This window comes from Neoarius graeffei, chromosome 6, assembly GCF_027579695.1.
Source record: "Neoarius graeffei isolate fNeoGra1 chromosome 6, fNeoGra1.pri, whole genome shotgun sequence".
NCBI lineage: Eukaryota > Metazoa > Chordata > Actinopteri > Siluriformes > Ariidae > Neoarius > Neoarius graeffei.
The window spans coordinates 17,162,916-17,175,372 of NC_083574.1; the positions used below are offsets into that span (position 1 = coordinate 17,162,916).

General features: G+C 42.1%; 1 long non-coding RNA gene across 1 annotated transcript; it reads right to left on the reverse strand.

The window, feature by feature from the left end:
• Window positions 1-2,121: 2,121 nt before the first annotated feature.
• LOC132887385 (uncharacterized) lies at window positions 2,122-4,769 on the reverse strand. The gene is made up of 4 exons (XR_009654815.1): window positions 4,632-4,769; window positions 4,445-4,540; window positions 4,283-4,363; window positions 2,122-4,188 (listed from the first exon to the last, which is right to left on the reverse strand). It is a non-coding gene; the product is annotated as an uncharacterized LOC132887385 (long non-coding RNA).
• Between the last annotated feature and the right edge of the window lie 7,688 nt (window positions 4,770-12,457).

A 12,457-nucleotide genomic window follows, 5' to 3' on the forward strand; every position in this document is an offset into this window, starting at 1 on the left:
TACCTTTATAAGCCAAGACTGATCTCGCAGGTGATCAGCAAAATTGGACTGTTTGTCAAGAATGCCTCAACTCCTACACTCTGTTCACCACTTTACCCCGTGACAGCCAACAAATCTCAGCGTGCAAGAGCAGATGAACATGTTCTGCACCCATCTCATCACACAGAGCTGTAAATAGACAGGAATTTGTCGGATTGGCCTAAATGAAGTTCACCATTTTGACCACTTGATTTAAAACTTCATGAAGTTCTGTGGACAGGCATTTAGAGGCAAGTACCTCTGGATGAATAACAGTGCATTGCCTGCACTGATGGTGAAACGGCTTTTACCGAAGCAACAACTCTGTGCCTGCCAGTCATAGCTGCTGCCCCATCTGTGTATACACCGACGCAACACCCCCATATCAACCCATACCCAGAGATGTACCCATCAAGCATATGGAATATTTCTCCAGCGGTTGTGGTCCCTGGAAGCACCTTACAAAACAAAAAATCCTCATGAAACCGGCCCTCATGAGCATATCTGATGTAGACCAGAAGTATAGCCAAGTTAGAGAGATCCGTGGTCTCATCCAATTGAATGGCAAACCAGTCAGATGACTTCGCCCTTTCTAAAATTTGCATTTCGATGTCTGCCGCCATATCGTCAATTCGACGACAGACCGTGTCATTTGACAAAGGAATCTCTTACTTTGGCTGCAGCAGCCGGACCCAACACCTTACTACAAGCAGTAACAATCGAAGGCATAATTAGCTTCTCCCCAATTGTGAAGGGTGCCTGACATTTGGAAATGTGGTGTGAAATCATGTATCATGCCTTTGTTAGCTTTTCATTCTCGGTCAAATTACTTTTCAACACTTTAGTTTGGGTGGCCAATTCATCACGTTTTCTTCTGAAAAAAATCCTCTGATTTATCCTTGAGATGCAAATATTTAGTTTCCAAATGCTGGCATAATTTGGATGGCTTCATAGCATCATTGCTTAGCATGGTTTGGCAGATAACAGATTGGTTTCAGGGGACAACGATCACTTGAAATAAAGTCGAACTGTATGTGTGAAGGGTCATAATTGAGAGTGAATGGGCAATATTTTTTTTGCCTCTGGCTCATGTGTATCTGCAGTGTCAGATGGGTGCTTTCCAAAGAAAGTGTCAAGAGTAGCTTGCTTTGAACATGCCATGATATTGCTCTCATAAAGCATGTGCGTGCGAATGACTGGACTTGGGACAGAATGAATGAACAAGTGCAAGTGTGCAACCTCACGCGGGTGGGAACACTTAACATTCTAGAATGGGGGGTGGGACTTACACTACGTGGCACACAGTGACAAAAGCACTGAGAGCAAAGCCAGCCAATTGCTCTTCTACATAATCTGATTGACAGTGACCAGTAGTTTGAAATTATAATACTGACTACTAGTGCAGAGGCAGGCTTGCGGACCGACGGTAATCTCACGGACCAGTACCGGTCCACGGCCCATAGATTGAGAAACACCACTGTATATTACATTTACATGGTCCCCAGGCTGCTCTTATCCAGAGCAGCCTGGGGAGCAATTGGGGTTAGGTGCCTTGTTCAAGCACCCTTCAGCCATTCCTGCTGATCTTGGGAATCTAACCATCAGACCCAAAGCTGTTTCTCGAACCGTTAGGCTATATATTTAGTAAAAGGAAACTAAGAGAAGCAAACAGACAAAATATGCCAAGAGAAACATTCATCATTCACAAGCATCATCAGTAGTGCATCTGGTTCAAAGGATTCATTAGTAATGACTGGGACAAGTTGTACAATTTGTTTGTTGGTCTATATTTTTTTCCCTTGAAGTAGAGAATCTCAGGTTCTCTGCGAAGGGACAAGGCAAATCTGATTTATCTGTTAAATGTACTACATTGTTGTTATATCCATGTTGCTTGTGTAGCGTGGCAGCAGCAGTATCGAGAGAATATTTTTGACTACGCCACCAGGGGAAGACAAATCCCCCCTGGAACTAAAGTAGATTCACAATTTACCCGCCAAAGACGCTCAGGTTCATGCAAAGCAAACAGAGACAAGGTTCTATTTCAAATCATACAAATGTTTATTTTCCTTCAAATATTCTCATTAATAAAATCTTTAAACAGTCGGTAGTGCACAGTCCACACACACATGCACCCACCAGGGTGGGGGTGAGGGTTAATTGGCCCACCAATGGTACAGTACAACAATAAAATTAAAAAAAATAAAAAAATATGTGTACACAGATTCGTGGTGCCGGCCAAGCCCACAGAGCCGATAATCGGCAATTCACGACTCAAGTGATAGCACACACACAGAGCACGCTATACACCAAATCACAGCAAATATCAAATCCCCAAGGGCACAGCAAATATTACATCCCCCCCCAAAAAAGGGCACAGCAAAACACCTTAACCAGTACAGCATTCGTGAGGACAAACGTGAAGCCCACCCAAACCCTGTAGCACAACCAATGCGCCACGAGATAAGTACAAAAGAAATACAAACAAAATACACAAAACAAACCAAAATAAATACAAAAACCAAAACAAACACAAACACTGTACCTACTAGCGGGCAGCTAACACCCGCTTCACACCCAACTCACACTCACTCACCTCCACATAAACATACAACCACACTAGGGTTGCCACCTGTGTCTGACAAAAATCCTGGACATTTCGACCATCCAACCGACCTTTTTGCTTGTAAGCAACGGCGCCCTTCGCACATCTAACCCAAGACAAAAATCGCCCTTCTATGCTGAAATTGTATTGCTTTAATTAGTAAAAATGACGCTTTTGCTAGTTATTTGTTTAGTTAATTGCTTTACATAATATAGCAGGTCTTCATTATTTTGGTTTATTTCCAACAGTTTTTGGTTGTGGACACCTGGGGCAGTAGTGGGCACAGGTAAAAGGGGAATACGTACATACTGTAATTAAGTTCTGTTTGTTTGCTTATGTGGAATAAAAATAAATAATCTAACTTTTCATTGTATCTAAGAATACCTGAATGTAACAATGTAAGGTGTAGTGTTAAACAGCTTACCTGATTGCTTAGAGTGTGGTGTGTGCTTTGCTTGTGCTTACCTGTGTCTCTGCTGCTCTTGGCTAAACAAATACATAGGAGGACATGTAACTGATATAACTGGGCACATACAGGAGTATGTACTACACTACACTTTCATTTAATTCACCAAAACCTTACCTAATCTTCCATTTATATTTGGTGTTTTTCTTTGCTGCTGCTATGAGTCCTGGCTGATTTTTAATGAATGTCTTGAACTCAGTACAGGACAACTGAAAGTTTAGCCTGACTTGAAGCTCAGCCTTCACCATTGCAACAGAGAGTCTGTTTCTTTTATCAGTCCAAGCATCCTCCATTGCCCCTTTTCCACCAAAGCAGTTCCAGGGCTGGTTCGGGGCCAGTGCTTAGTTTGGAACCGGGTTTTCTGTTTCCACTGACAAAGAACTGGCTCTGGGGCCAGAAAAACCGGTTCCAGGATAGCACCAACTCTCTGCTGGGCCAGAGGAAAGAACCGCTTACGTCAGCGGGGGGGCGGAGTTGTTAAGACCAACAACAATAAAAAGACCGCGAAAGATCACCATTTTTAGGCGATGAGAAGCAGCAGCTGTACAAACGCCAAGTCATCCATTATTATTATTGTTGTTGTTGCTGCTTCTTCCGTGTTGTTTTTGCTTTGATATTCGCGCCAAGGTTTATGCAAACGTAGCGACGTAACTGACGTATACAGTGACGTAATGACGTATTCAGCGACGTAATGACGTGGCTCCGCTTAGCACGGCGAGCTCGGGAAAGCAAACTGGTTCTCAGCTGGCTCGCAAGTTGAAATACACATTTTGCCCATTATGTACAAAAAACCGGGACATTCAGTGTCCCGGATTTTTTTTTTTCCGGGACAGACCATGAAAATCCGGGACAATAAGGAAAAACCGGGACAGGTGGCAACACTAAACCACACACACTCATTACAATGAGCCCTCACTCACTCGCGGCGGCTACTACCATGAGGTGTGGCCCCTCAATTGAGTGCGGCCGCACAACAACGTTCCTATACTACAGCGTGAGGGCCGTAGCCCAATGAATCAAGAGCAGAACAGCAGCCGAAAACAGAAGAGGTGGATACGAAGATCCGTAGAGCAGGCCCAATCGCAGCGCAGCGCCCGGCAGCCTAAAGGCAAACAATAGTTGCCAGATTAGCTAAGCTAGTTATTAAATGTTACTAGTCGCAATACACATCAGTCTTAGTAAATAACATTACTTACCCGAAGCCCGATGATAAATACCAATATACGCAGAAACCGAGTGAGCCAAATGCTCAGAGACACACACCACAAACGGTTACCCTGCGTAGAAGGAGAAAGCGTTAGCCACGAGACAATGCAAAAAAACAAAGCTTGAACCCCATGTTAGCGAGAGCTACATACCAGAAGCAGCTCCCAGGATGGGCACAACAGCATACCAGATGCTGATACGAGTGTACGGACAAGCAGGCTACGGTAGTTAGCCTCCCAATAAAGACGCTAAAACAAAATGTGAGATGCTCGCATTAGCAAAAAAATTCATGCAACATTAGGTCTCATCTCTTAACCAAGGAAATGTCGGTCCACATACCTTCCGTTGAGAGCATGAGCCCACCACACGCTGCCTACACAGCTGAAACAGCTCCCAGACCGAACACAGCGCGAATCAAATGCTGGTACAAGTACAACCAACAAAGCTTACTCACTGGTAGCGGTAGCTGTACGCTTTTAAAGGGTTCCCAGCCGTACTAAGGCTACCGGCGCACGTAATGATGTCAACATGACGCGATATGCTGTGACGGCAGCACTTAAAGGCGCAGGAGCACCACTACAATCGCTATAGTAATGGCACATTTGTTAACTAACTTTGCTAGATGTTAATTTTTTTGTAAGAGCAAGTTCTAAGAAGATATTCAGCACCAAACACACAACAGCCACAAAAACTGAAGAGGATGACATGTGCTGTGCTTGTTGCTGCTGTAAAGAAGAGATCCTGCCCCAACTTGCATTTTTTTTTTTGCTGGTTTTTCATCCATAGCTGTGTCCCAAACTTCAAACTATGATATTGAAAATGCAAATGAAAAAAGATAACTGATTTCTAAATTTATATTTAATTGTAGACAGTATGAACCTGTCAGACAGACTTGGGTTTGAACCCAGGTCTCCAGATTGAGAGACAGTGGAAGAATCCCTGTGCCACCACAATGGATGAACTGGCCCACTTGCAGAGAGACACACAATCACAAGAAGGTAGCTGCAGGCCTTTACTTTAGATCAGGTAAATTCCAAATAGTGCAGGTTTAGCACCAAATAGGTCCCATACAAAGTCTCAGTAGCAGAAAAATTCACAAAAGGAAGTCCAAACAGGGAGCACTAAGAAACTTAGGTACAGTATCAAAACAGTCAAAAGGTCTCAGACTCAAAGCTTACGTGCTCAGGAGCACCGCAGACTGTTGAACTCAGCAAGGAGCACAAGGCTTGGCAGTAGAGGCAGCAATGTTCCCTCATCCGTCTGTCATGTTCAGTCTGAGAAAGTTGTGTGCCCCCCACTTGCATCTGCTCAGGACCATTCTCCACCACAAAGGCAGCCAGATCTAGGAGGACCTGAGGACTAGTTCTTTTGAAGCCCTTAGCTAGGGGCTTCTCCTGAAGATGAGTGTCCAGATGAATGACCCGGTCTATCAAAGTCTCCAAATCCCATATCTCTTCCCAAGAAACTAGCTCATCTTTAATCTGGTCAGACAGTCCATGGCAAGAGGTGGCCAGAAGGGTCTCTTGGCCCCAGCAACTTTCAGCTGCAAGGGTCAGGAAGTGAATGGTGTAGTCTGCAGGCCACTGACTCCCCTGGCACAGCTTAAGCAGCTGGTTAGCTGCATCCCAGCCACTGGCTGTTGGATTGAAGACCCTACGCATCTCCTCAGAGAAGCGGTCAAAGGAAGAACAGATGGGATCTTGCCGGTCATGCAAAGCCATTGCCCTGGCCAGAGCTCTGCCAGTCAGAAGGGTGAGGACATAGGCAACTCAGGAAGACTCAGTGGGGAAGGTGTTGGGTTGTCGAGTGAACGTCAAACGACACTGTCAGGAACCCACGGCACTCATCTGGGTCTCCACTGAATCTCTATGGGTTAGGCAGACAAGACTCTGATGCACCCCCAGGCAGGACTTGAAGTTAGAGGGAGCAGGGGACTTGAGGAGCTGGAGTTGTAGGAAGAGCTTGAATTTGCTGGAGAATTTCCCTCAACATTGCCCCATGCTGATTCATCTCCACCTGTTGAGTGCTCAAAACTTGTTCATGATACTGCACAGTTTCCCCCTGGCTGTTTACAGCAGACACAAGGCAAGTCACTAGGCTCAAGGGCCCAGGAAGACTTGGGCTCTCTGCTGGGTCCATGATTGCAGAGTTCTTCTGTCAGGTGCACAAGGCTAGGCACACAATATATACCTCCATGCTAACAAGACACAGGTGTAAGCAATTAGCAAAATAGACACAAATGGGCAAAATAGGTACATCTAGTGATGGAAGAAAGGTATTACAACATATGAAAAATTCCCAAATCCTGACAGAACCATATTTTTTCAGGTCAACTTCATTTAATTTGTTAATGTATATCCATTCTTGCATTTTAGGCCTGCAACACATTCAAAAAAAATTGAGATGGGGCAATTTAGGGCTAGTAATGAGGTAAAACAATTAAATAATGATGTGATTTGAAACAGATGACGTCAACAGGTGATTATAATCATGATTTGGTACAAATCATGCACTTGGGATTACTTTGGCAAACCTTTGTCAAACACAGAAAGATGGAGTTACATCCACATATACCAATTAAAACTTTACTGTGCAAAAAGGAAGCTTTATGTTAACTGTGTCCAGAAGTTTCTCTGGGCTCGGAAGCATCTGGGATGGACCATCACACAGTGGAAATGTGTATTGTGGTCAGATGAATCAGTATTCCATGTCTTTTTTGGAAGAAATGGGTGCCATGTGCTCTGGACCAAAGATTAAAAGGACCATCCAGACTGTTACCAGCAAAAAGTCCAAAAGCCAGGGTCTGTCATGGTATGGGGTCGTGTCAGTGCCCTTGGCAAAGGTAACTTACACTTCTGTGATGGCAGCATTATTGCAGAAAAGTACATTGAGATTTTGGAGCAACATATGCTGCCTTCAAGATGACATCTTCTTCAGGGATATCTCAATATGACAATGCAAAATTACATTCTGCACACATTACAAAGGCATGGCTGAGGAAGAAGAGGGTGCCTGTCCCTTTTGTCCCCAATTGAGAATGTGTGGTGAATTTTAAAAGGAAAAATGTGACAATAATGACTCCGTAGTGTTGCACACCTTAAGACCTGTTTGCAGGAAGAATGGAACAAAATAACACCTGAAACATCTCATTACCTGGTCTCTTCAGTCCCTAAATACAATTTATGTCTTGTGCGAAGGAATGGCAACATTATAAAGTGGTAAATGCTTTACTGTCCCAACTTTTTTTGAAATGTGTTGCAAGAATTAAAATTGAAATAAGTTTTTATTTAAAAAAAATTAAATTCATTAGATAAAACATCAAGAAATATCCTGTTGTATTGTTTTGAGTGCAATACAGGTAAAAGCTTATTTACAAATCATTGTTTTTAGTTTTAATTTCAATTTCAACATACCATCCCAACTTCTTCTGCTTTGGGGTTGTAGTAATGACACCACTGGTGGTGTCCTAATTTACATACCATTGGTTACTGTGGTTTGGGACACAGCCTGTGTTTTAGGTTTTGTCTCCAAAAAGCACAAACATGGGTCATATGTCCAGAAATTTGATTGAGATCAGATTCTACAAATGTGAAAAGGTAAGATTTAATACATCATGCCGCTTAAAATCTTTTTGAATATGCCAAAGATTTTGAGAATGCTCATGGAAATGCTTCTATTTTGAAATCTTTTCTAATTTTATCCAACAATTTTCATTACAAATGATACTATTACCATCAACCTGAGTGAAAACTAGAATCTTTGGAATATTTACATGAATTTCAGATTTGCTCCGTATATGTCCCCTTTTTTGCTTTAATGACAGTGTGCACTTGAGCTGGCATGGACTCCAGAAGTTTATGCAATAACCTTATGATCCATTTTAGATCAAATCTCTCAGAGTGTCATCTGAACACATGCATAAATAGAAGAGACTAGGCATGAGAAAAATCGAACCTTTTGTACAAAGCAGTTAACATGGTCAGTATCACACATTTGCTTACATTTAAATACCTAGAAATAGCGCCAAATCTTGAATATCCTGTCCATCTGCAGGTCTTATCAATAAATCATCTTGCAGGGGTTTTCAAGAATGTATGTCTTTTTACATTCTGATATACTGAAGTACATCAGTAGCAAGGGTGCCCAGTATGACAAATTTCACGTTTGGGCTATTTTTCTTTTTTCATAGTTTTCCAGCAGAGAAGTAAATTACACAGCCAGAAATGGAACATAATAGTCTTACTCCTTATTTTATTTGTCATATAGTTCCATTCATCCATCCATCCATTATCTGTAGCCACTTATCCTGTGCAGGGTCGCAGGCAAGCTGGAGCCTATCCCAGCTGACTATTGGCGAGAGGCGGGGTACACTCTGGACAAGTCGCCAGGTCATCGCAGAGCTGACACATAGAGACAAAACCATTCACACCTACAATCAATTTAGAGACACCAATTAGCCTAACCTGCATGTCTTTGGGGGAAACCCCTTGGCCCTTCCCCTCCATTTTGCGCGTTCACGTGAAGGGGTAGGGGTATCCCAATCCCAGTTAATGCGGAGGGGTAGGGGAAGGGGTAGGGCTTCTGTACCCCTCCAAACGGAGATTTTCCTGGAGCTGACTCCGAACGAAGGGGTTTGAGTGATTTCCCACAATGCCATGCGGATTTCAACGAGATTTCATGCGGATTTCAGAAAGATGGCGGTTCCCGCGGCGAAAGATTGTCATAAATGTATTTTCTCCATTATTTACGTGTTTTAAGTTGTTATCCAGAGGAAACACGCCGCTTGATTCGCTTTCGAGCTGAGAATGAGCAGCGATTTCTGAAATCCAAGCTGCTGCTAAAAAGCTTTGGGAGTGAGTATTGTTTTCGGTTGCTTGACTACGTACGTTTTGTTCTGTTATTCTCGCTTTTATTGTTTACATGAGTGTTCTGACACCTCATTCTGTCGGATGTGGTGCACAAAGCGCCAAAGATATCCCATTCAGTGGTGTTAGTTAACAAATCACACCCTGCCAGCAGAGATTTCTGGTTCTGGCTCTGACTGTAGTGGCTGGTCGCAGCCAATGATGCATTTGGTCGCGTTTTGCTAACGTAAACGCTGACGGAGGTACGCGATGACGTATGCGATCGTTGAAGGGCTATCCCAATACGTAGGGGTTGAATTTCAAGCCCTATCCCTTGTAGCTCAGTTTCAAAGGGGTAGGGGGAGGGGTAGAAATTAGAATTGGGATTGGGCCTTAGAGTCACCAGTTAACCTAACCTGCATGTCTTTGGACTGTGGGGGAAACCGGAGCACCCGGAGGAAACCCACGCGGACACGGGGAGAACATGCAAACTCCGCACAGAAAGGCCCTCGCTGGCCCCGGGGCTCGATCCCAGGACCTTCTTGCTGTGAGGCGACAGCGCTAACCACTACACCACCGGGCCGCCCATATACTCAGTTATTTCCCTAAATCTGTAATACGCAATGTATTTATGCCAAACGGATGCTACACAACTTTCAAAATCTCTTGTGAGCTGCTGTTTTGTAGATATAGAGGTGTACAAACTACATGAACCTCATCCTCACAGATGAGGATCACACACTACACAATCTTTCAACTGGAGAGCTCCTTGCTCCAATGAGGTTTGTTCATGAAAATAGCTCAAACAGTTGAGCAGCTGGTTGACAGAGAAGAAAAATGTCAAGGAAGGACTGGTTGGGGAGATGCAAGCAGCAAGGATCGTCTGTTCTGCAAAGAGAACTGGAGGTATAGTGCAAAGAAGCTTAGTTATTCATATACTGTGCATAGCCAAGAATTATGCTGTGATATTTGTTTTCATTTCTGCTGTTCCTAACCACTATTTATTTATGACATGATAAAGAATTTCTTATCGTAGGCATATCAGGTGAAAATTCAAATTCAGTCCAAATTGCTTGAAACTGATCTCATTGAATTCATATCTGAATGCAAAACAACACAGGTTTTACAGAATTAAAATATGTTTATCCATTTGAGATATTACAAATCAAAGATTGAAAAAACGGCTTAATTTTTAGAAAGCTGATGTAATTATTATGTATTAGGATAACATGGTCCAAAATGGGCCTCATTAATGCATGAGATCAAATGGTTTTTTTTTTCTGAATAACTTTTGTATTTTGCAAGATATTTACATGGAAATTGGTAGGCACGTAGATGGTTGTATACTGAATACAAAGTTAAAAAATGAGTAAAAACAAATTATGCAAATTAGTATTGAATTATTATTATTAATGATGCTAATTAGGTAAAATCGTTAAATTGGTACACTCTCTTCTTCAAAGTTTCACCAAATGGCTTTATTTGTGCGATATAAAGCTGATCTTAACTCATTTATACATCACAAAGAAGGAGAAATCAATGTTAATTACAATTACAAATTACAAATACACAAAATATGCATAAATACACATTAATTATCATTCACATCTACCATTCTCTATCAAAATAAAAAAAAAGTAATAAAAGATTATTTCTAATACCCTCTTTGTGCTTTGTAGGCCTTTGTATTTCTCAAAAGTAGGGCCTACTAGTGTTTATATGAAAGAATATAAATTATTATTTTGATTAATATTCCCAGCTTTCAAGGCTAACCTCGAAAAAACTGTGTGATCCACATCCAGTAAACAATTCCAATTAATGGCATTGAAATTGACACTCGTGTTTCTGACTTCCGATTTTTTTAAATATCATCCCGACCACTAAGATCTCAATATTTGTCATCAAAACAACTACGGTTATATTCTAAAATAGTTATTTATTTACATGAATCAGTTTGATTTGAAAAAATAAGTAGGTAAAGCTATGAAAACTCACTTCAAAGTCTCCCGTGAAGCAAAACATCAAAACTAGCAGACAGAACCTTTTGCTGAATCAGAAACAGTGAGAGCTAGAGAACATCCCTATAAAAGTTATCTGATTGATATTCATGAGTAATCCAGTTGGAAACCGATCAGAAAAGAGATAGCTTGAGCGCTTTCCCGTGACTCAGAATTCACTGGTAGTTTCCTAATGTCACGCAAGCAGAGTTTTTACTCTATTGTACCAACTTCAACCTGCCATTACTCCCAAAGTACTGAACAGATCTTAACGAGATAAATTTCTTTAGAAAGCAGAGTTTAAAAGCTTTTTAATAACCGTGTTCATTATAGAAAAGATTCAAGAGTTAAGCAATGACAGATTTGGAAATGTAAATGAGCGTCTACATGGACAATTTTCACAGCACGGCCAGCAAGTGTCTTTTATGCCTACTTATAGAAGCAGTATATTAATATGACAGCAGTCTATTAATTCAGGATTTCCCGTCAAACTGGCTGTTTCTCAGTGTTATTCTTGTGACTAGTCATAGAGGCGCTTATTCCTGAAAATATCAAACTTGCTTAAAAATACTAGAGTCAACAAACTGAGAACATTGCATCGTTGAAATGCTCACAATATGCAAGTGGTTACAACAGAGGCAACAGTTTGTCACTTAGCTGGTAAGGTTGTTGCAGATCCCCTAAAATTAATCTACGACAAGGAAACTTGGGCTAAAATAGTGTTGTGGACATTCAGCATTAACTAGCTACCCAGTTTGCCATCTATTATTATGTTATGTTAGCTATGACATTTCAGCATAATCTATCAGCTTTCTGGGCAACCAACATATGGCACTGGATAAGCACATTAGCTGTGAAAATTTACATGGGGTCCTGGGGTAATTCCCTATTTTATAGGTGATCTTCTGTGACTTTATTACTATCTGGATTGGTCATGTTAGTGTATTTCTCCATCCTGCTTTGAGAAAATTACAGGCCAAATTACCATCTGTGGGTGGCACGGTGATGTAGTGGTTAGCACTGTAGTCTAACAGCAAGAAGGTCCGGGTTCGAGCCCTGTGGCCGGCGAGGGTCTTTCTGTGCGGAGTTTGCATGTTCTCTCTGTGGGTTTCTTCCGGGTGCTCTGGTTTCCCCCACAGTCCAAAGACATGCAGGTTAGGTTAACTGGTGACTCTAAATTGACCATGAGTGTGAATGGTTGTCTGTGTCTATGTGTCAGCCCTGTGATAACCTGGTGACTTGTCCAGGGTGTACCCCGCCTTTAGCCCATAGTCAGCTGGGATAGGCTCGAGCTTGCCTGCGACCCTGTAGAATAGGATAAAGT